This window comes from Mus caroli, unplaced genomic scaffold, assembly GCF_978045245.1.
Source record: "Mus caroli unplaced genomic scaffold, Mus_caroli_1 scaffold_5, whole genome shotgun sequence".
NCBI classification, from domain to species: Eukaryota; Metazoa; Chordata; class Mammalia; order Rodentia; family Muridae; genus Mus; species Mus caroli.
Genome location: NW_028227260.1, coordinates 123,125,513 through 123,149,833, shown reverse-complemented (window position 1 = coordinate 123,149,833; position 24,321 = coordinate 123,125,513). Strand labels below are relative to the sequence as shown.

The 24,321-nt window shown below is 37.3% G+C and overlaps 1 protein-coding gene across 2 annotated transcripts in view; it reads left to right on the top strand.

The window, feature by feature from the left end:
* The first annotated feature begins 6,038 nt into the window (after positions 1-6,038).
* Tenm1 (teneurin transmembrane protein 1) overlaps positions 6,039-24,321 on the top strand; it is an 889,421-nt gene continuing 871,138 nt past the window's right edge. Inside the window, exons 1-3 of one of the 2 annotated variants that reach the window (XM_029473264.2) lie at positions 6,039-6,734; positions 11,759-11,874; positions 24,110-24,162. The gene's annotated coding sequence lies outside the window, so the exon portion shown is untranslated. The remainder of the gene's footprint in view (positions 6,735-11,758; positions 11,875-24,109; positions 24,163-24,321) is intronic. The other variant, XM_029473263.2, reaches the window with a different exon arrangement.

Here is a 24,321-nt window from a genome sequence, read left to right as displayed (position 1 = left end):
CATTCTTATCACAGAATGAAACCTATAGATTAAATGTACATTTTTAAAAATCAAAGCCAAAAGATTCATATATTATTTTCAAAGACGCAGTTGTTCCAGGACATGGTAATAGCCATTGAAATATTCTTGTTGATTAGTGAATTGTTCACTAATCTTTGAACATCTCTTAGCTTCTTTAAGTCTCAGTATCTTTGCTATTCATAGTGCTAGCACAGTTCCTGAAATATAGTAGATACTCCGAATTCACAAGGTGAATTGAACTCATGTAATTACAATAGTTTCAGGAATAAACATAATGGTGAATGAGTGCTTGTGTATGTCTTTGTTAAAGCCATGCATTTTTCCCTCTTTCTTCTTATTGAAAATATTCTCTTTCTTCATACAATATAACCTGATTATAGTTTCCTCTACTCCTCCCAGTTCCTTCTGACTTCCCCTCTCTTCCCTTCCACTTCCTTTCTGTCTCTCATTAGAAAAGAACAGGCTTGAAGAGATAGCAACCCAAAATGACAAACTAAAATTTAATAAGATGAAGCAGGTATATATACATATATATATATATGTATATGTATATATATATATACACACACACATATAAAGCTGGAGTTGGACACAGAAGGGCAATCCAATAGGAAAGAAAGAACCCCCCAAAACAGGCACAAGAGTTTGAGATCCACTCACAGTATATATATATATATATATATATATATATATATATATATATATATATATATAACCTGGTACAGAGCCATGTAGGCCCTGTGCGTGGTGCTACAGTCTCTTGTGAGCTCATATGTGCCTTGCTTAGTTGATTCAGAGGGTTTTTCTGCAGGATTCCAAAATCTGAGAGCAGGGATTTGACAGAGACCTCCAATTTAGTCTCTCTCTTTCTCTGCATAATGTGTGGCTGTGGGTCTCTGCCTCTATTCCCTTCTGCTGCCAGAGGAAGCCTCTCTAATGATGACCAGGCAAGGAACTAATCTATGGATCTTAAGAGTACAGCAGATTATCATTAGGAATTTTTTCCCCTGGTCTCTGGGATATCTAGTCTCTGGATTTTGGTTATCCAAGCATTGTCAGGTATGGGTCTTTCTCCTGTAGTGGGCCTTAAGTCAAATCAGACACTGGTTGGCTACTCCCACAAGTTTTGTGCCACCTTTGTCTTATCATATTTTGTAGGCAGGACAGATTGTAGATCAAGGGTTTTGAGGCTGGGTTAGTGTTTACATTCTGGCTGCCAACTGATCATATCCAGGCTCCGGTGAGCTTTCTCTATCCTGAAACATGTCTGCTTTTCCCAGTAGAGCAAATCTCTTATGGTAGCCTGCAGTGTACCTTTCCATATCAAAGAGACTAGAGCATAGAGATAAAGACTTATTGTAGGCACTTTCATCTTGAGTTCTCCCTGTTCAATGAGCTGTATGGTATTTCCCCTGGACATAGGGTCCCCTGTCTTTTTGTGGAGAGCAACCTTTTGTCTAGCCACAGCCTTGGTTGTTTGAGGATTTCTATGGGACCCCCTTGGCCAACAACTCAATTGAATTCGACCTAGTCCTGCCTCTAGAAGCCTTGCCTGGCTACAAGAGGTGACCACTTGATATTCTGTATCTCCCATTACTAGGAGTCCTCATTAGGATCACCTTCATAGATTTTAGGAAGTTTCCACTGCACTTGGTTTCCACATGACCAGCAACATTCCTTCCATTCTGCCTGTTTCTCCCCATACTCTCTACTACCCCACCTGCTCCTCACCTGATCCCCCAGTCTTGTCCCAGTCTACCCATAAAATCTATTTTCCCCCACGAAGGGAGATTCATGAATCTCTGCTAGAGTCTTCTTCTTTGCCTAACCTCTTTGGGTCTATGGATTGTAGCTTGGTTAAAATTTACTTAATAGCTAATATTCCCTTATAAATGATATGTACCATATTTATCTTTCTGGGTCTGGGTGATATATTTTCTAATTCTATCTGTTTGCCTTCAAATTTTGTGATTTCATTATTTTAATAGTGGAGTAATACTCCATTGTGTAAATGAATCATATTTTCTTTATCTATTCATCTGATGAAGGGCCACTAGGTTATTTTCATTTTCTGTCTATTATGACTAAAACTGCAATTAACATGGTTGAGTAAGTGTCCTTGTGGTAAGATGGAGTTTCCTTTGTGTATATGCAAAGAGTGGTATAGCTGGGTATTGAGGTAGATCAATTCCCAGCTTTCTAAAGAACCACCATATTGATTTCCATAGTGGCTGTACAAGTTTGCTATCCCACCAGCAAGAGATGAGTGCTCCCATTGTGTCACATCCTCACCAGTATGAGCTATCACTTGTGTTATTGATCTTAGGTATAAGATGGAATCCCACGGTCATTTTGATTTGTATTTCCCTGGTGTCTAAGGAGGTTGAACATTTCTTTAAGTGTTTCTCAGCCATGGGAGATTCCTGTATTGAGAATTCTCTGTTTAGCTATGTACCTCATTTTTTAATTGAATTACTTTGCTGGGTATAGTAGGCTGGCCTGTCCTCTATGAGCTCTTAAGAGTCTGCAGCACATTTGTCCAGGACCTTATGGCTTTTAGGGGCTCCAATGAAAAGTCAGCTGTAATTCTAATAGTTCTGCCTTTATATGTTATTTGGTCTGTTTCCCTTGAAGCTATAGTCGTTCTTTGTTTTGTATATTCAGTTTTTTATTATTATGTAAAATCATGTATTTTTCAAAATTCCTTGCAAAATATTTGAATAATATAAACTAAGCAAATAGTGATTATGTGCTTCATTATGGTTGCTTATGTTGCCCTTTACATGGGGCAGCCTCAAACTAGCAATTTATTGTTTCCTTGTCATGATTTCCACAGTCAAAATGGAAATGCATGGTCTCATGTGTAAACTACACGAATATTCTACAGTTTATTGTGGCATAAGTATATCTAGGGTATCTCTACTATTGAAGAAATGATTTGTCAAATACACCTACAATATTGGGTATGGAACTCTGTAATCAGCAAGTCAGTTCTTAGGAAATGGAGAATTGTGGCCCAGCCCTATGTACTCTACAGTTAGGAAACCAAGCTTGGAAGGTACTAAAAGAAGAGGCAAGTGTATCGACTAAAGGAAGGAACAAAGTTCAAAAATTTCAAGGAACATGTGAGAGAAAGGACAGTAAAGGTGAAATACTTGAATGATTAGATATCTGAAAGGCCAGCAGCTTGAGTTTTCTTGCATGAAATCTTTAGGTATTCACTGGCTCCTCCTCCAGTGTCTTAAAAAAAAACAAAACCAACAGCCAGAGAAATAGTGAGATATTCAGGGTTTTGAATCTCAGTTTCTGTTCCTATAGCTTGCATAGGTTACCCATTTTCTATTCTGCCTGAATTTCCTCTGTTAATGGGGAACTCTATCAAAACTTTATCACAGTTTACAGAATTTCCTTAAATCTAAGAACATTTCCAAATCAATAAATTCACTGGATAGATGTTTCTCTTACCTCTTTCAGAAAACAAGCCAACAAATGCACTAAAGAATCAACTCTAAGGTGAGAGGTGAAGGTGTATCTTATAAGTGTTTGAGGGTTGTTTTTCTCCTCTATACTAGGTTTGGGTAGTTCTTAATGTAGAATTTTTACTTTTGTAAATATTATAAAATAATGTTATAGCACAAAGACCTTGTTTGTCTTGAAGTAAGATAGTGCACTTTAGAAGTATCATTTATTTACTGATGGCAAGACCAGTTTTATATTCACTCACTCCTTACAATTTTAAATAGCCTAACCAAGAGACCACAGAGAAAGCAAGTCCGTTTCCCTCCCTCTCCCCAGTCTCCACCCTACCCCCTACCCTCCCTGTTGTTATCTTTTGTTTCTTTGTTGGCAGGGCAATGGGGCGGGACTGGAAGTGTCTGTGTGTTGAACAGCAAAGATCCAAATGATTGCCTAAAGGTGAAGGTAGCTTGGAAAAGGGACGATGGGAATAAGTGTGCTCTTGATTCTTTATGCTCCACACACCAAAGTATTCAGCTCCCAGTACTATCTCCCTTCAAAAATGCGATGGTCTGTCAAAGCTCCCTCTTTACAAATAACCTGTATTGAAAGCCTGAAAGATGGGAAGATGTGGTGCTAAGATCTCCCCCTGGCGTCACCCTATGCTACCTCATTTTTGGAAACTTAAAGATCTCCCTTTGCTCTGGAGTGCAGGGATCATTCAGCCCGGAAGCTGTCCGCTGGCAGCTGTTGCCACCCTGGGAGGAGAACAGCTGGAAGCTTTGATGCGCTGCAAGATCAACTCTTCCGGTTAATTAGCGCCAGCCACAGCTCCAAACGTGCCTTACTGCAACCCCTAGTGGGCTTCCAAGGCAGTAATAGCTGGTCGTTCTGCCCAGTGTATTCTTGCAGAGGAAAATTAAAAAGTATGCGTGCACACATGCATATTTACACACAACCTTCTGTCTGCACTCAAGAAAGCCATCAGTAACCGTCTTTAGGTCGGAAACAGTTCGACTGTCCTTGTGATGATCATTTCTTTAGCTAGAGGCTGGGAGTCCCTGGGAACACATACACAGGCTCGCTATCCTTGGTGCTTTTGTGCGTGCCCAATACCTCGATGTTACTGGGGTGGAGCTGGAGGGGTAGGGGCTTAGGAGTCTGCAAAGACTCCTGTTCTTTTTCCAGTTGATGCTTCTCCCCTGGCTAAGCATTTGGTATCTCCCACGGTCCTGCTTTCGCTTGGAAGCCTCGAAGAAGGCAGCTATGGGCGTCGCCGGCGCCCTTCCCGGAACAGTAAAGGCTCCTTGGAGCTGGCGCCAAAGCTTCCCCACTTCAGCCACATCTGGTCCAGCCATGCAGATGTTAGTGGTTGGAGAGTGCCTCCACTCGAGGCGCCCCAAAGTCTCGAGCATGCCCAGTCAGGCTCCTAAGGCTCCCCAAGCGAGTTTCTGGGTGTACAAATTCCACTTCTCCGCTTTTTCGAGGAAGCTGAGGTGGGTGGGAAGGGAGGGATCCTAGGCTTGGGGCAGTGAACAGGGTTCGCCTGGGTTAGTGCCCTCCTGCCCATCTAGGTGAGGGACAGAGCTGTTTGGGGAACCCTGGGGCTAGAGTGGCCAAGCACAGTAAGATTAAGAGCACATTACACACACACACACACACACACACACACACACTTCCTTGAGGATTTTCTTAATGCTGACCTGTCCTGCTGCCCCTTGATGCACTGGGGTCATACCTTCAATGGAAGGCAATTTGGAGTTGCTCTCTTACCACCACCACCACCACCACCACCCCCCCCACACACACACACACACAGACGAGAGCTTGTATGTACCTAGCATCAGGTTCACCTGCTTGGCTTTTCTGTAGCGCAAGGACGAATAGAAAAATAGGAGGACACCCCCCCCCCCCTTCAGTTTATCCCTCCTAAAGTTAAACTGGCAAGAGACTTATTCTTTCTTAAGTTGGTCCTGAAGCACACATTTAAGCAGTGATGGAGAGTTTTAGCGCATATGTTCATGCTTGTCTCTGAGTGTGTGTGTGTGTGTGTCTGTTCGCGCGCGCGTGCCTGTGTATCTGCTTGTGCACATCATGAATGGGAAACACTGTCCCGGGTTGGTTCTGAGATTAACAAACACTCCTTCGAAGTCTGCATTCCACCTCATCCTCTGAAGGAAATAATGATAAATGATAAGTGCAGGTCATGTGAGATCAGAAACCATCCTAGTGTGGTATGAAATCTAAATTTTGTTTGCCCATATTGCCTTTCGCTCGGTACCCAGCTTTCTCCTGCCCTCTCTTCACCCTCAAACACTCCTGAACCAGTCTCAGTTCCACTTCTCTTCCTCTGCTCGTTACCTGCTCCTTCAGCCCTCCTCCTCCTCCAGCTCCTCCCAGCTCAACCCCCACCTCCCGGGGCTCAGCTGCGGCTAAAACCTGGAGTCTTGGGGAAAAGAAAAGAGGAAAAAAAAAAAAAAAAAGGCTAGGCTGTGAAGCTGTCAAACCGGGCATGCTCAGTAGACAGGGCAGGTTTTTTGGTCTCGAGTAGCGGAGAAACATTTTTTGCACAACCGCGACCAGCCTTAGAGCGCGGCGGCGGCGGCCAGGGCAACACCAGCACAGCCATCAGCGGTGCAGACGCCCGGCACCCGGCTGCGCGGCGAGCTCCGGCTCAGCCTGGAGTTCACCTCCCAGTGCCCAGGAGGCTTGTCTTATCCCTTCTGATCTCTCTGTGTCTCTCTTCCTGTGTGCTTCTCTCCGTGTCTCTTTCTCTCTGTTTCTGCCTGTCTCTCTGTCTCTTTCTCTCTGTGTCTCTCTGTGTCTCTCTGTGTCTCTCTCTGTCTGTCTCTCTCTCTCTCTCTCTCTCTCTCTCTCTCTCACACACACACACACACACACATACACTCACTCACTCACTTCTATACACACATACACATTATCTTGAAGAAGAAAAAAACCGACCCCCAAGCAAACACCCTCCTGGGCAGCGATCACTGGCACAACAGTAGCCAGGTTCGGTTCCTGCCCCGAAGCGACCGCGGGCTGAGAGCTCCGCCGCTGCCAGCTGGAGGAGAGCGATGCGGGGGCCCGAGCGGCAGCTCAAACAGTAATGTGGATTTACAGTCATTTCCCGCAGGAACCAGCAAAGACGCCCTAAGTCCAGCGCACTTACAGCACATCGGCAGAGCTGAGTACCTGGCAAGGAGGCGGGGGACCGCACCTGAGGACATCACTGAAACTTGCGCCTGGACTAGGTAGGTCCGCTTCTTCTGGCTTACTTCCTTCCCGCTTGATCCTGCTTGCCTTCCGCCCCAAGGACTCTGGGCGAACTTCCCCCCTAGGATGTGATAGAATGCATTTGCGGATTGTGACTCCTGATCTTGAAAAGCTGGTTGCGCCCGCTCTGGGACTCCTGGTGGAGGAAACAGAGCCTCTGCAACCTTTTCTCTGGGTCTCCTTCTGCCCCCAGGGATCTGGACCTCTCGGGAGAGATGGGAGATTGGCCTTGTTGTTAGTTTAGGCTTCCAGCGGGCACTAGGGACACTGTCCTTTGAAGGTTTCCTGGGTTTCCCAGGTGGCACTTTTGCCATCCAACTCCTTCAGTACTGTAAGAGGGCTGTTCGCCTCCACTTTCGCGCAGACCAAGGCACTCTAACAAGTGGACCAAGATGCTTGGAGTGGCAGGTGGAGAGGTTGTAACCCCCAAAAGAAGGAGATGATCACCTCCTTCATTACTTCCACCTGGAGCGTCCACCAAGGTTCTGCCACTCGGGGTCACCTACTACTCTTCTCTGAAAGAAGATGCCCAAGGGCTAGAACGTACTGTAGAACCTGTTTGCTTCCGAATTGCTATTCCATCCTCACTTGGGGAGTTCCAGTTCTAGGAGAATGCCAGGACCCTCACTGAGGCCCCACCCAATGTGTTCTCCAATCTCCCAATCTGTGTCAAAGGAAATAATCCTAACGGGGCACTGGGTGCTTCAGTAGCCATCGGCGTTGGCTTTAACCATATGCTCATCTGTGCGGGATTGTGTGTTTCTGCATTTCATCCTGAAAACCTGGTGTCTAGAATTCAGCAATAGCCAGTACATCTGCCGAGAGCCAAACACCCGCTAGGCATGCCTGGGGAAATGTAACCCCAGCTTCTCCCATTCCGGGAACAGGCGGATTGCCAATTCAGTTTTAAGATGCTTTGCCTAGAGGTGTGGAAAGAACCTTAGCGCTACTTGGTGAGCGGATGTGCTAGAAACCAGTAGCCTATTTAAACATTTCAGCAAACCGGGTGCAGCTGATTGTTTACAATTGCAGAGACAGCCGATCTCACTCCACTAGTGGATGTCCTGTCCACGTCTGTTTCGCCACTGGCAGAATAGGGGCGGGGGCCAGAGCTGGCTTGCAGCTAGTACTTGCATTTGGCAGCATTGGGTTTAGCAGATCTGCATCACTGCTGCTGGAGATATGCTAATATGGTTTAAAAAAAAAAAAAAAAAACCTCTACTTGAGTACAAAGCAATTGGTCAGAATTTGTCTCAAACTTCTCAGTTTTTTCTGAGCACATTAACCTAGTCGTATATTTATAGTGGTCCAAAGAAACAGGAAGAGAAGTTCCCTGTGCCACAGGAGAGAAATTAAATGTCATTTGAATGAAGACACCAAAAGCAAAGGATGTGCCCCAGAGAACTTTAATAGGTATCTTTAGATGAGCATTTAATTGATCATATTTCCGGTAAGGATTACAGGCAGCTTCCTTGAATTGGAGATTGTTGTTTTATAATTATAATTAGCAAGCCAGGTACACTGCACTGTAAGCATCAATTGCTACTTTAGTCTGTTCCGTGAAGAGATTGCAAATGTCTGCTCTATTGTACCTTTGGTTGAAAAAAAAAATCCTATATACCTTTATCCTCTGAAATCTTCTGACCTGTAGCTGAGGGCACGGGAATAGTGTCAAGCGATAGCACAACCTAAAAGGGTTTGAAAGCTCATTTTTAATGAAAAGACTGTCCACAGCTTTAACTTCTCAGTAATTATCCTGCACTTGTTTACTTGCTTACCCCTGCCATGTATTCTATGTATCTCCCAATGTGTGTGTATGAGGAGATGAACTTGCATAAGGCTTCATATGACTCTTAAAAGTAGATACCAGAATAGCAAAACCCAAATTTTGACATTTTTATCCAAATTTGAAAGACTTTTAAAATGATATGTTGAATAATTTACTATTGCAAAGTTCTTAAAGGGTAGTCAAAGATTTTCAGGTATGCTAAAATAAGGTTGCAAACTTTTGATGCTAATAAAATAAAGCCATAAAGTGCATTTGCAAAGTGGCTCAGGTATTTTCTAAAATGAGCCCATGCTCTAGATATTAATTAAAACTTTACAGGTTGTTCATCATAATTTTCTAAAAAATCAGGTGTTTCTGCTCAACAACTATATAAATGAATACTCAACATAATACATTTGATAATTACAATAATAAAATTTGCTTTCTAGAACAATAACAAATTAAGGGGAAACTGGATTAAATAATATGGTGTTTGCAATTAGATCAAGGACTCAATTATGAAGTAAGAATAGATAGACATAGCATTTGATAAATTAGAGAGAGAGCTTAAAGGAAAACATTGTTTTGTAGAATCATGGTGCTGTGATGATGGCTAACTGAACGTCCAAATATTCAAACATATTATTGTACTAAAAAGGTAAATCATAGTGTGTGGTATTATCAACTACCTCAAGGCCCTGCTTCAAAGTTTGAATGTCCTAAAGGTCTCAGTGATTGAGTTCGGCTATCATATGTTTAAGTAACGTTGACATGATCATAGCTTCCCTTATCATTGTACCTTTCTCCGGCCTTTATACAGATTCTTGCTGAAAGAGAACAACATAGCCATCACATTTATTCTGTATGATACTATTTTAGATGATCAAACTGAAAATTATTATTTGATGTTACTTTTGAAAACAAAAACAATGGGATTTTATTTTCTATGACAATTTTAGAAACTTAAAAGTGGTGAGAAATTTTAGTGACAACTAACATCAAAAAAAAATGTTTTTGATTTTATGCTGGAGATAGGCTTTCAGATTTCATGAAATGTTCACCTGAAGCTCCCAGTTCCTGAAAGCCCATCAGTTTCCGATTTAAGTAAAGCTCTTAACTCTTCAGTATACATTTTGATTGATCATTTCCCTAAGGTTTGTAAAAATATGTTAATTTATTACTTATGAATATATTTACTTATGAATGACTTGAGGTCAAGATAACATTGGTACTTTGAGTACCTGATTCAAAGATATTTTTAATTGAAATATTTTTATCATATTACTCATACTTGTTACATCCTCATACCCACCCCACCCCACCCCCACACTCACACACACATGCTACTTACTTCAAAAGATGTAGGCACACACACACACACACACACACACTTTCTTGGAAGGAATCGTTCAGGATTTCTTAGCTATTTCTATTCATTGGTTTATTTTATTTAAATTACATGTATATAATTCTTAATTTTCTGAATTTTAAACCCAAAATGTAATGATTTGTGAATATTTTACAAAGCTCTCCCATCACTAATCATTTGGTAAAAAAACAATTCTGAGTTGGGTTATAAGCACAACTACAGGTAGATAAAATGATAAAAGCTATTGCCATATGACTACCAGCAATATATCCATAACTTCAAATGTGAATGCTATAGTGAAAATTAAAAGAATTTACATTTCAGAATTGTTCCACATAAACAATAACTGATTTCAATCACCTGCAGACTACTAGGTTAGATCCTTCTTTTTAATGGAGGTTGAGCTTATGTTTTCATCCTTTAAGAAATGAAACAACCTTCTTACGGGATATAATACTTAGCTATTGTTAATAATTAAGGCATGAATCACCTGGCTTAAGTTTATATTTTTTTAGTTTCTTTTTTCTGACGATTGCTGTTAATGCAGAGAACAGTAAATACTAACTAGCACCATGTGCAGTTAGAGCAGGTGAATGCTATAAAAGGTTTTACCCAGCTTTTGATTATTGTGAACAATCTTAATGGTTCAACCATAGCTGTCTCCTCAGTATCAGTGTTCAATTATGTAGCTTATATTATGTATAGTAATATTATAGTTTGCTACATGTGGTTTTGTATGATTAAGCAAATCCAAAGATATTGTTTACATGGAAAACTCATAGAAAATAGGACTGAATAAATTTAAATATAATGGTATGAACTGAAAATCATTGTAAAACATACATGTTCATTTATCTGCTAATATTTCCATTAATAATTCAAGCAAACTCATTTTATTTAGTCATAGCAAAAAATTACAGGTGATGAGGATCACTGATATTTTAAAAATAGTAACATTAATAAAAATTTAAAACTATAAAATTCATATGTAACTTTAATTCCTATTTCTAGACCTGAAAGTATAATCTTGGATAATTTATAACTTTAAAAAATATTCTGAATTATATTTCCTGCCCAATCTTGGATAGTTTATAACTTCAAAAAATATTCTGAATTATATTTCCTGCCCAAGCATCTACTTTTGGTAAACAATAGCATATGGTAAAATGTGTGTATATGCCAAATAGCCACTACCTCCTGGATGATGTTTTTAAAGTGATGTAATGATTCTGAAATATTGGGCTTTTCTCTCCTACCCTACTCTAACTGTAAGAATGAAGAGTTAACTAGAAAATCAAGACATCAATATGTATTAAGAATCTGCTATCAGATTAGTGGATCATTTTTTTGAATTTGTTTCTTAGGAGCCTTCTTATTTGTCTTTCTCAGAGGTCTGTAACATGATTAATATGCTTTCTGGGTATTTATGATTGTATCTGAGTCTCTGATTATACCTAGGTAAGACCCAAATGTCTGCATGCAACAGCCAACTGTTTGGGACAATTCAGACTAACCTCTGATTGATCAAGAAAATGTTTCCCTCAGGGTCTGAGTGTTTTGGAATCATTTAACAGGATGATGACTGACCACTGATATCTTTGCAGGAAAAGAAAACATGCAAAACAAAAAATGGCATCCTAGAGCCTTCTCTGAATTATATAAGATGCTACTGGCATCCCCCAACTAATACAAAACCAAAAGCGTACTGATTGGTCTTTTCTAGAACAGAGAAAATGCAACAACTTAACTTTAATCTGTAATTCTTTTACATCACCCTCCACCTCGTGATTTATCAGTTTAGAAATTAACTTAATGGGCTTGATATGTTAGCTTCTTATGATTTTCTATATCTCATTTCCCAACAGTCCTTCTACTGCCATGGAAACTAGATGGGACAGACAGCGGAGAGTCACTCATTCAGAACAGGAGCCTCCCTTTTAATTTCATGTCAGCCTGTTGGTCCCTGAAAGTAACTGAAAAGGTTGGAACAATGAATTTGTCAGAAATAAATTATTAAGCAGAGCAAAATTTCTGCCAATTTTTTCTTAGGATTTTATTTGTAAACCTCTTCTGTTTCTACTCAAGCAGTTCTTTCAAAGTAGTCATAGAAATAGTGGTTTGATTTGTCTATTCTTGTTGGTATTTATGTAGTCTACAACTCATTTTTGTTCTAATAGAGCATTCACAGCTTTAAAATAGTTTTGTAATAATGATTACATTGAAAAATATGTTCTTTCAAATTTTGAGTCTGTAGACTTTGAAGAACCCTACTTAGTTATCATAGTAAAACTAAATACAAGTGGTATTTGAATTTTCCAGTACTATGGGTTATTTTCCCTTTTTAAATAGAAAAGCAATTCTCTTAAAATATCTATGTCCCACTTTTTTTTTATTAGAGACCAAATGTATTTGAATGCATTTATTTGGAATTTGTAGGAGAATTATTGTACTCATCACTATAAAGCATGCAGATTGTTTTAATTTTAATCAACTAAGTTGTCATTTGATAAGTAGTCAACAATGAGGAAATTGCCTTTTAATGTTTCTCATATTTTGTTCTAACATTTTTGTGGCTGATTAAAACTTATAAAATTGAATTTTAGAATCACAGTCTCTAATATGAGCTGAACTGAATCTCATGCTGTCTTTTGCAATGCCAGCTATAGGTTCTGAGAATCTAATGGGTTTTCTTGCAAATTATTGTTTCAAACATTTTTTTTAATATTATAGCTAAGAAAAAGCAATTCCTTAGTGAGGAATTTTTGTAATGAAAAATGGCATATTTGTTTGTCATATAAAGATCAGAAGGTCTTTAATGTTTTAAATGAAGATATATATATATGTATATATATATATATATATATATATATATCTCCTAGACAGAATTTTGAGTGATAGAATAGGGTAATTATTTAAAATTTTAGAAAAAAACAGTTGTTTACAGTTTTGTATAATAGGGAATATTGAGGATATTAGTATCCTGTGGCTGGATTTTGAAATGCATATATTTTATTAGCTGTTTTGTTGCTATTTTCTTATTTGAGCTAAAGCTACATAATTACAAAACCAAAAACTAGGTCACTCATCACTGCTGCACATGCAGAGTATCTAGTACTTGAATCATCTCTATCACTTTGATTTTTTTAAACTTTATGCAAATACTTGACAGTTTAGGGGAATAATGAAATAGTATATTAACTATTTGGCTCAAACTATCTGATAAATCAACATTTTGTTGTATAGCCAAATGCTCAAGTTTGAAGGAATGATAGCCTTCATTTCTAGTTTCAAAGTATAATATACTTACTATTCAATTGTTTTCCTATTTAGATGAAATATATTATCAATATTGAGTGTGCTGATGCAGATAGAGTCACTCTCAGTAGAATTCAAATATGGCTATATTAAAGAAACTCCCATTTTCACTTTTTTTGGGAATTAGTTTAGTGTTTTTAGCTGCCTATATGAATGAGGGTTTGTATATTGGCCAAAATAAAAGTAAATTACTCTCCATTTGCATACTTAAGGGGAAAATCTTATTACTGGCTAAGGTCACAGAGAAAATTTCCCAGTTGCATGGTTTTTGCCTAATTGGTGGATTCTAAGTACAACTATTACCTCTAATGTTTCTATCTGGTTCAGACACCTGTCAAAGAGAAGGCGCCAGATTAAATGGACAATTGGTTTATTAGATATCACCACCCCTGCATCCCAGCTGCATGTAGACATTTAAAGAAAATTCTTCCATTGTTCAGCTAAGATAGAAAAAAAATACTACAGATGGCCCATCTCAATAATCCACATTTTTCAGGTACATTTAAAATGAAATGTCCTAAGAGATGATTAATTCAGGAAAGTTATTGATAATGAACTCATCTTATGCTACACATCCTTTGCACCCATGATGCCTTATTAAAGGTGTCTCACTCTTGCTAATTACCACCTGTGTTTAAATATAGAGGTGTATAAATGCACTACAACTGCACAGTGGCTGGAAGCATTCTAAACCTGAAATTTTGGCTCTATTCCTAGCTAACTTAGTTCCTATCAACAAAATGTTTCTGATCAAGATTTTCAATTTATAGTCTGTGCATTATGTCCCTTAATTTTAATGTTAATGATTTCCTTTTCTAAAGCTGCTTTGCTTAATTGCAAACATTTGAGAGATATTGATGTGCGATCTCCTGCTTTATTAAGTAGCCCCAAAATATAAATGTGTTTGCTTGTGTGTGTGTGTTCATGAGATTGCTTTCTCTGGGGAATATTTATTAAAAGTATATATATATACATTTCACATCAATTTCACAAGCATTGTGTACAGACACATAACAATCTCCTCTGTTGCTACTATATACTATAAAGGGCTATGCTTCTTTGACTGAGCCTTCACTACATCTATAAAGCTTTAAGCAGCATAAGACAATTTTGGTAGAATTTCTAGGCAAGTCAAACAAAGAAAATTATTTTGAGAAGATAGTTTTAATTTTACTAATGAGATCTAGTTACCTTTAAGAAAAAGGGCTATGCAATTGAGTAGGAGGTGTAACAACATACACATTTTTTGGATTTGATTTCTCTTCATGTTACATTTCTTTATATTTATGTGTGCACATGTAGACATATACATATGTCATTTGTGAAGGTCAGAAGACAAAGTAAAGAAGTAAGAATTCTATTCTACTTGCACCATGTGGGTATTGAAAATTGAACTCAAGCTACTGGGCAGGATCACAAGTGCCTTTCCTCCTGAGACATCTTGCCAGCCCTGGATTTATATTCTTTATTGAAGGCTTTACTTTGAGTATACTTCAAAATATTTCATATTTTTGAATTTCTGATGGTTAGAATGAGAAAAATCACATCATGTAGGTGTAACACCATTTAAATTTGGATTGGAATCCAAGAAGTGTTAACACCAGCATGCTACTTTTTAATTATCATCATTTTGTCCTAGACTCCTATTTGAGATTTAACAACTTGTGAAAGTGAGATAATTTCAATGTAAACAATTAGAATCCAGTACAAGGGAAATATTTTAATGGTTAACTTATCACAACAAAAGGAATTTTCACAATGTTGGTTTTGAATATGGAATACAACATAGTTAGGCAAATGTATAAAATATGAGAGAATACTTGTCCCACAGTAAAATACTTAGTGGGACTTGGCTGCTGAAGGCACAGAGCAATATAATTACTATTTACAGAATTTAGGAATGATAAGTTTTATATTTCCATTCATTTCCTCTAAAGGAGCTTTAGTTGTCATGTGGTGACCCCTTCTTTTAACAAAAGCTTCAGTTTTACATAAATTGTGTCATATATCAAAGAACACTCTTCATGAATAAAGCTTTTCATGTGATAATTTTTAATATACTTGATAAACTTATACATATGCCTCTATTTAGCTAACTATACAAACTTATTCAAAAGACTTACCTATTTTTGAAGACAAACATATATAGGTCTAATATGATCATGTAAGGAATTCTCTAAAAGCAATAACCAGAATATTGTGAAAACTCAAACATGATAAAGCTTTATAAAGGATAGACTGCTTAAATTAATTCTTTTTTTAGATTTCTAAAGTCTCTCTCTCTCTCTCTCTCTCTCTCTCTCTCTCTCTCCTGTTCTCAACCTCACTCTTGCTCTGTGTGTGTGTGTGTGTGTGTGTGTGTGTGTGTGTGTGTGTGAAATGTGTATACAGGCGCCAATGGAGGCCCCAAAAGAGTGTCAGATACCCTGAAACCGTTACAAGTATTTTAGAGCTGCCTGATATGGATGCTAATAACTAAAATTGAATCCTCTAGAGGAGCAATATACGTTCATAATGGCCAAGCCATTTTTCCTGTATCCTTAAATTAATTCTTACTGAGTACCCCTGGATATTTTAGTTAGACCTGTGCTTCTCAACCTTCCTATTGCTGAAACACTTTAGTACAGTCAGTTCATTATGTTATGGTGACCCCCAAACATAATATTATTTTGTTGCTACTTCACATCTTTAATATTGCTACTGGTATGAATTTTAATGTACATATCTGATATACAGGATATCTGATATATGACTCAGAAAGGGGTAATAATCCAAAGATTGAGAACCACTGATAGAGACTAGAAACACTCCCATCCTGCATGGCATAGGGACTATGAAAGGGCACAGGCTAAGTTAGCTACAGAGCATACCTACTCAGGATAAAAGTACTTTCTATCTAGGTCTGAAGAACAAGATCAAACATAATTTCCCATTTGGTATTCCTGCATGTGCCTAGTACTGGTGTTTAGTACTTATATACAGAATGGGTCAACTTATTTGTATGGAGAGTTATTCTAGAAAAAGGTAGTTTTCCTGATGCTTATTAAAAAAACAAAAACAAAAACAGGAAAGTTGCTATATTTAAAAGCAGAAATTATCTATATTGTTGAATTGGTGGAAGGTTTTAAGATAACATTGGGGTGACCAGTTATACTAATTTACTCTCTTACCGTGATTAAGAAAATGACCAAAAGCAAATCGGGAAGGAAAGGTTCTATTTTAACTTACAGATTATATTAATCGTTGAGGGAAGTTAGGGCAATAGCTGGAGGCAAGAATCCGGAGATAGGAACAGACTCAAAAGCCAGAGAGGAAGGCTTTTTACTGAGTTGCACCCTGAGACATGCTTACTTAGCCTCTTCATACAACCCAATCTAGGTGCCACGCATAGTGGGCTGGGCCTTCCTAGACCAATTAGAAATCAAGAAAATGCCACAAAGACATGGCCACAAGCTAATCTGATTAAAGCATTCCCAGAGTTGGAGTTGTTTCTTCCTAGGAGTGTGATTCTTTTAAAAAGGTAATTCCTATATGGAGGATAGGTTAAACTGGATTAAGAGTGAGATATGTGAAGAGACTATACTGCAAGTGTAAAAGTTTCTCAGGGTGTGGACCAAACTATGACAGTGACAATGAAGAGAAGAGAATATGGAACCTACTGTAAGACTCATTATGCAATATAAGGAGTGCAAAAGAAAAAAAAATGTTTGAGTGGACAATGAGGTGAGGTTTGGGTTTATTTAATGGGCAATAGCACAAAGACACCCAGACAGAATTAGATTTTAGATTATTTAAATTGAATTATCAGTTCTGAAGGTAGATATTTGGGTACCATCAGCAAACACAGTCGTTAAACTTCCAAGAATGAGTACTTAGGATCCTCTACAGACTGTAGAGAAAATAGGAAGGGAACAGTTTCAGAAATATTGCACTAAGGATGTTAGAGACCCAAGAGGAAATATTCTATGGGAAGTTATGATATAAGCCAAGCGGAAAACAAAACAATGAAATAAAAATAAAAATAAAATCTAATTACACAAGGTTTTGTAGATGCCACTAGGTAAAGGGCATGAAAAATATAATGCATGAGAGAAAACACAAATGCAAATTGTTCTTTTTAAAGTCAAATTTTGCCAGACTGTGGTGGCGCACGCCTTTGATCCTAGCACTTGGGAGGCAGAGGCAGGCGGATTTCTGAGTTCGAGGCCAGCCTGGTCTACAAAGTGAGTTCCAGGACAGCCAGGGCTATACAAAGAAATCCTGTCTCAAAACAAACAAACAAACAAACAAACAAACAAAGGACAAATTTCAGTAATCAAAAGAAATTCTATTATATATCTGTGAAATTTCAGTTGTGAAAAGTGAATAACTTCTTATGATGTGTATAGATATACATGTATACTTGCAATATAGAAACAATACAGAAAACTATATATGTGAGGAAATTATTAATAAGATAATACAATTGTGCAAGGCCCAATTCTTAAGAGTCATTCCTCGGACATGGTGGCACACGCCTTTAATCCCAGCACTTGGGAGGCAGAGGCAGGTGAATTTCTGAGTTCAAGGCCAGCCTGGTCTACAGAATGAGTTCCAGGACAGCTAGGGCTACACAGAGAAACCCTGTCTCGAAAAAACCAAAAAACCAAAACCAACCAAACAAACAAACAAAACCCCAAACAACAACAGCAACAACAAAAGAGTCATTCCTGCCAGGTAAAACCTATAATCAAACCAATTAACAAATGGCTAACTCATTTGATTCTACCTGCAAATTCTAGTGTTTATATGAGTCATTTTTTTCCCTACTAATCATTAACACTCTCAACCAAGCCATTGTTTTTTAATTAGGACTAGGTAATAGTATTCACAAAGATTCGTCCATTGATTTGTTGTCCCTCTATGATTTTCGACACCACAGCCAGTATGATTTTTAAATTTCCTTAAGCTCTGTGTTTTTATCTCTTCTTTACTTCAATCTTCATTCTACAATCAAACATACCACTTATAAAATACAATTTAAATATTTAAGAAAAAAATATCAAGGTCTTCCTTATTTTGCTATCAGACTATGTACTGTATTTCCTATCCAAACTTGCTCTAACCCTCCTATGCACTTTGTCTTCTGCTTTGTTTCTGAAACATACCGTGAGTGCTTTGTCACCCAGGAACTTTAGGCATGCATTTTCTTCTCTTTGTTTGAAATATTTTTCCATATTTCTATTGGTTGTGTTTCTCATTTTATTCATACATTTAAATTATTATCCTTTCATCATAACTGTGTCCTCTCCCCTTTACATTGATTTGTGTTATACTTCTTCACTTTCTCTCCCATTCTCTGCCTGTATTTTCTTTCTTATTAGTTAGAACTACTTGGAATCTTACTGTGGTTTTGTTTGTTTATAATTTATCAACTCCACTAGCATACGGGCTCCATGAGGCCATGAGCTACTTGCCTTTTTGTTTACCACTACATCCATCCAGATAAAATAGAATAGTACCCTACATGTAGGAAGTGCTTGGGAAATATCACTTTAATAAGAGATAATAAAGACCTGATGGAACACTAATTGGTAGAGATTTGGCAGTTTTCTGCAAAATCATTAGGAACTTTGTACACAGCAACTATAGTGGTAGATTACCAGTGGAACATTTGTCTAGCATATGTCAACCCTGTGTTCTAGTACCACAAAAACAATATTGTTATCACTTGTCCCAGGAATTCTACTTCTGAGAATCTGTCCTAATGTAAGATAAAATTCATTTGCAAAGTTTTTTTTTTTCACAGAACATTTTTTGTAATGGTAGAGTACATGTTCAACAAAGGAATTGCTAAATGATTATCTGTTGAGAAAATACAATGTTTTATGTGTACTAAAGATGATGTTTACAAATATTCTATGTAAAAGGAAAATGTGTATATTATAATGCCAAGTAACATAGTCAGATAAGTAAATGTTTGTGCCCCACATACATGTAGGGAAAAAGATAAAAAAAATGGATGCACAAAATTATTAAAAACAAAAAGACCTGTTTTGGGAGGAAGTAGATAGGAGGCAGCTTTTAATTTTTTCTTTCCTCTGCTTTATATAGTAATAGACTATATAACTTCAATTATCAGAGTATATGTACAAGAGAAAGACTAAATACAATGCACAAAATAATTACTGGTGCATTGCAGTAAAGTTTACATGTTAGCTTAATATAAACCTTTATCCTTGAGAGGTATAGCTATAGCTGTGGTTTTCAGCCTTCCTAATGTTTCGTAACCCTTAGTACAGTTCCTCATGTTGTGGTGACTCCCAACTATAAAATTATTTTGTTCCTACTTTATAACTATTTTTGCTACTGTTATGAATCATTGTGTAAATATCTGAAATGCAGGATATATGATGTGTGACCCCTAAAGAGAGAACCAATGAGGTAAAGGTAAACAAATCAGGTAGAAATGTTCTCTGGAAGTTTTGTTTAAAGAGGTCCACAGGCAAGGGTAATAATTGAAAGCCACTAATGCAATTTAGTCTTCATTTACTAGAGAACCAGAGAGACCTGAGTTTATTCTGACAGTATTTGAACAGGATGTTAGGGGAAGATTAGGCAAGTTAAGCCTTCTACATATTGCTGTGAAAAGCACTAGCAATTTGCTTCATGTAAAGCAGAAGTGATTACTCACTATATTTCTTCATGTCGTGTAGTAATAACAATTAAGAGAAGTTAGACTACAGATTACTTGGCGAGTCAGCCACAGTCACCTCTAATGGAAAAGAAGAAAAATAGCATTGACAACTTTTGGCAAGTCTCATCATTAGAAATGCCCATATTGCCAGAAAGAAAAGAAGCTGCATCCAATAATGTAAACCTAAAAGTTCTTTAGGCCCTGAGGAAAGAAGTGACAATCCGAAGTAGAGAGGCATTAATTGTCGAGGAGCATAGATCATTGTAATGGGGAAACTGTCTCTGTTATTAACACAATTATTTTCTACAAGGTCCTTGAGTAAAGGTTCCTTTGGAAAAATCGCATCCGAGTTTTCAAAGCATGGGAAGCAACACCGAAAGATATCTTCATTAGTAAAATCAAGTATACTGATTTGTATGCTACCTAAGGGCCTTGTAAATAGGAACTGTGTTAATGTACCACCTACAGCTAAGATTTATCAAGAAATTGAATAATTAAATGACAATTTTCTTAAATTAGTAGAAGTTATTCTTTTCAAATCCATTGAAGATAGCAATTCCATATACCCACATGTATATTTTATATATGTACACCCATTAATTGATATATTAACATTTTGAATCAGAATTTTAAAGTCTTATCTGCATACCTTCAATTCACTAATTACGTCTCCATTTATGGATGGCAATTATTTAGAGATACTAAGCACCTCCTTTGTGAAGACAGTAGAATATTATTCTTTTCATAGGATCAAACGAGAGGTCATAGAATCTGAAGTCTGGTCTAGATAGTCTCTTAATGAGCTGTCTAGATTTGGATTTATAACTTGGCTGTCAAGATGTAGCCCATTTCTAAATCATAAGTCAGTTCTCTGGGCTGTCTTTCTAATGTTTATGGCTTCTGCTATTTTGCATCTGGTAAATATTATTTGCTTCATTCCAGTGCCAATACTCTCAAATATTCTAACTTCTTTTTGTTAAGTGGTGTTTAGCACACATAAAGTCATTGAACAGTTTCTTCCATTTAGAAATGAACTCTTGGGTGAGATAGAGATTTGTAAAAACGAAGGGATGTGGAACATGTTGGCAACTTGTAAGCAATGGCATGGAACCTGGGGTATCTGACATAGATCAACCTATACACTGGCCTTCTATAATCTTAAATGGGGTGATTCGCTTCTAAATGCTGAAGCAGGAAAGCAATTCTGAAGTGAGCAGAGAAGAGCTATATCTTTTTAAAGCCAGTTTTCTTCTCATTTCTCTGTGTACCTCACCAAGCCAAAATGCTACATATAGGACAGTTTATTTTTTCAAGTACATTTTTTTTTTTGCTAGCTTTCTTGCAGAATCAGCCTTATGGGTATGAAGCCAATTTCTACAGAATTACTCGGGTATGTTCAGCAGAAGAGACAGGAATAATTTTGTAGTCTAGATGTCAGTATGTACTGAAGTATCTTCCCTTGAAAGATTCTAACTTAGCACTATTATGGAACCACATCAACACTTGCGCAGAACTCTGCCTTTTTTTGAGCAGCATTAACAATGATAAAAAATGCACATAGAGCAATTAGATTGCAACTAATCAAGAGCACTACTTCAGTTTACTATGAATGATTTATACATAGTACATTGGGCATGGAAATCATTAGTAATAATATCATACTCTATTATCATTACAAGGTCATCTTAGTGATTTTTTTCCAAAGGCGACAATGTTGTTGGCCTACATTCTTTTTGTTTGTTTGTTTGTTTGTTTTTGGTTTTTCAGGACAGAGTTTCTCTGTGTTGCCCTGGCGATCCTAGACTCACTCTGTAGACCAGGCTGGCCTCAAACTCAGAAATCTGCCTGTCTCTGCCTCCCAAGTGCTGGGATTAAAGGCATGCACCACCATTGCCCGGTGGCCTACATTCTTTAAAAGTGTATTTAAATATTGTCTTTTATCTTGATATACTCATAGCATTTTTGAAAGATGTGTTCTCACTTTTGAGAATTTCCAAATATAAAAGAAGTAGATTTGAGAATTAGTTGATTGATAAATTGGTGCCACAAGATTAACTAATGTCAATCATAAAATAACAAAATGTTAAAGTTTAAAGTTGACATTTTCTTTTTCTTATGCTTTGATTTACAATACTACCTTTTCTACAATGGAAAATTTAAGGAATTAAAATATATCTACTAATACAAGGTAATACATTCATTACAGAAATGTTAGATAATGGAAATATACACAAAAGAGAATCATGTATTTTGAATACAGTTTTCTATACTGATCACATTTTAAATTACTTTATTACATGAATTGTATTTACCAGTATTTTGATAATAATTTCTAAGTTAATAAAAAAAATATATGGAGAGAAAAGCAGTAAAAAAAAAATAATAGCCCCAAAGAGATCTAACACACTTCATCGAATGGCCCCACTACATCAGGCTGCAGTGGCAAAGAGCCATCCTCTATAAGTGCCTCAAAGTCCCTCCTGCCATTAACCAGTTCACCCAGGCCCTGGACAGTTAAACAACTACAAGCTGATTAAGCTTGCCCACAAGTACAGGCCAGAAACAAAGCAAGAGAAGAAACAAAGACTACTGGCACATGCTGAGAAGAAAGCTGCTGGCAAAGGCTACGTCCCAACTAAGAGACCACCTGTTCTCTGAGCTGGAGTCAATACAGTCTCCACCTTGATGGAGAACAAGAAGGCTCAGCTGGGGTGATTGCCCATGACGGAGACCTCACTGAGCTGGTGATTTTCCTGCCTGCCCTGTGTCAAAAGATGGGGATGCCCTACTGCATCATCAAGGGAAAGGCCAGGCTGGGAAGCCTGGTGCACAGTAAGATATGCACCATTGTTGCCTTCACACAGGTTAGCTCGGAAGATAAGGGTGCTCTGGCTAAGCTGGTGGGAGCTATTAGGACCAATTATAAAGACAGCTCTGAGGAGATCTGCCGCTACTGGGGATGCAACATCCTGGGTCCTAAGTCCTGGCTCACATTGCCAAGCTGGAAAAGGCAAAGGCTAAAGGACTCACCACTAAACTGGGTTAAATACACACTGCTAAGTTTTCTGTACATAAATATAATTATATATGTAGGAAAAGAACAAATAAACTGCATATCTTAAAGGATTAACATCTACTGACAAGCTGCTTTCCAAAAATGTATCTATATGCATTGCTTATGAGGGGGGGGTGGTGGAAAGTTCATATGTTAACTATCATTAGATTATATATTGAATAAATTATGCCACAGCAAAATATGTATCTTTCAAGTAAAGCATATCAGTGTGCCCCCTTTTATGATAGTAAACCTTCGGTCCAAGTGCTAAGTTGTTGATATGTGTTAAAAATATTTTACCTTCATTTTTATAAGTGCTGTATAAAGATAGCATGTGAGTCATTGAATCAAAGAAAAAAGCAAAAAGAAAAAGACATGCATCCTGATGCTAGCTCTGCCATGTACCATTTATATTATTCAGTGCAGTAATGCTAGCTATTGAAGAGCTATGAACCCTAGTTTCCCAAACTTAAAACAATTACTAGGAGAAATAGATGAAATCTGTATATGAAGGTTTTCAGTAAGTACAAGTAACTATTATACTTTAAGCAACTATTGTTAGAATAAACTTCATGTTGTTAATGACATTGTGATATCATATCATCTCAAAAGGTTTAGTATAAATTAAATGAGGTTGTATGGGGAGTAGACATAAATTCCATACTGTTCTACTGTTCTATGTATATACACTGAAATTAAAATACTCTTCAGCCTAGAATGTGACTTAATGGTAGAGTGCTTGCCTGCATTCCTAAGAAGAAAAGTTCCATACCATGTACAGCAAAACATTGAAACAAAACTCTTTCTATTAGCAGTGCAGTTAATATAATGGAAGTTTAAAGCATACCTTTAAGCAAGAAACACAATTTCCATGTGAATTAGAAAATAAGTTACAGTGTATATATAGTCCCATTATATAGAGTGTATGTATAGTCCCTCTCAGTATACACACACACACACACACACACACACACACACACATATATATATATATATATATATATATATATATATATATATATATACATACATATACATATATATATATACACACACACACACATTTATTTTATATATATATATATATGTTTCCCTCATGGAGGAAATACAAAATGCACTGTACCTGTTTGTACATCTATATGAAAGATAATTTGGTCTAATTTTTTACAGGAATTACAAGAGCGACTTTTATTCTGTGAAACTTCTCTTCTGGATCTAACAAGGTATGTTTAATCTATGCTGAATCTTTTAATATAATAGTATGTATTATTGAGTTGATTTTAGCTGAAATGCATAGTTTAATTATTGGAATTTATTTTTCTATTTTATATATAAAATGTTTATAGAATCTATTATTATGAGAGAGTATTTGCAAAACCAAA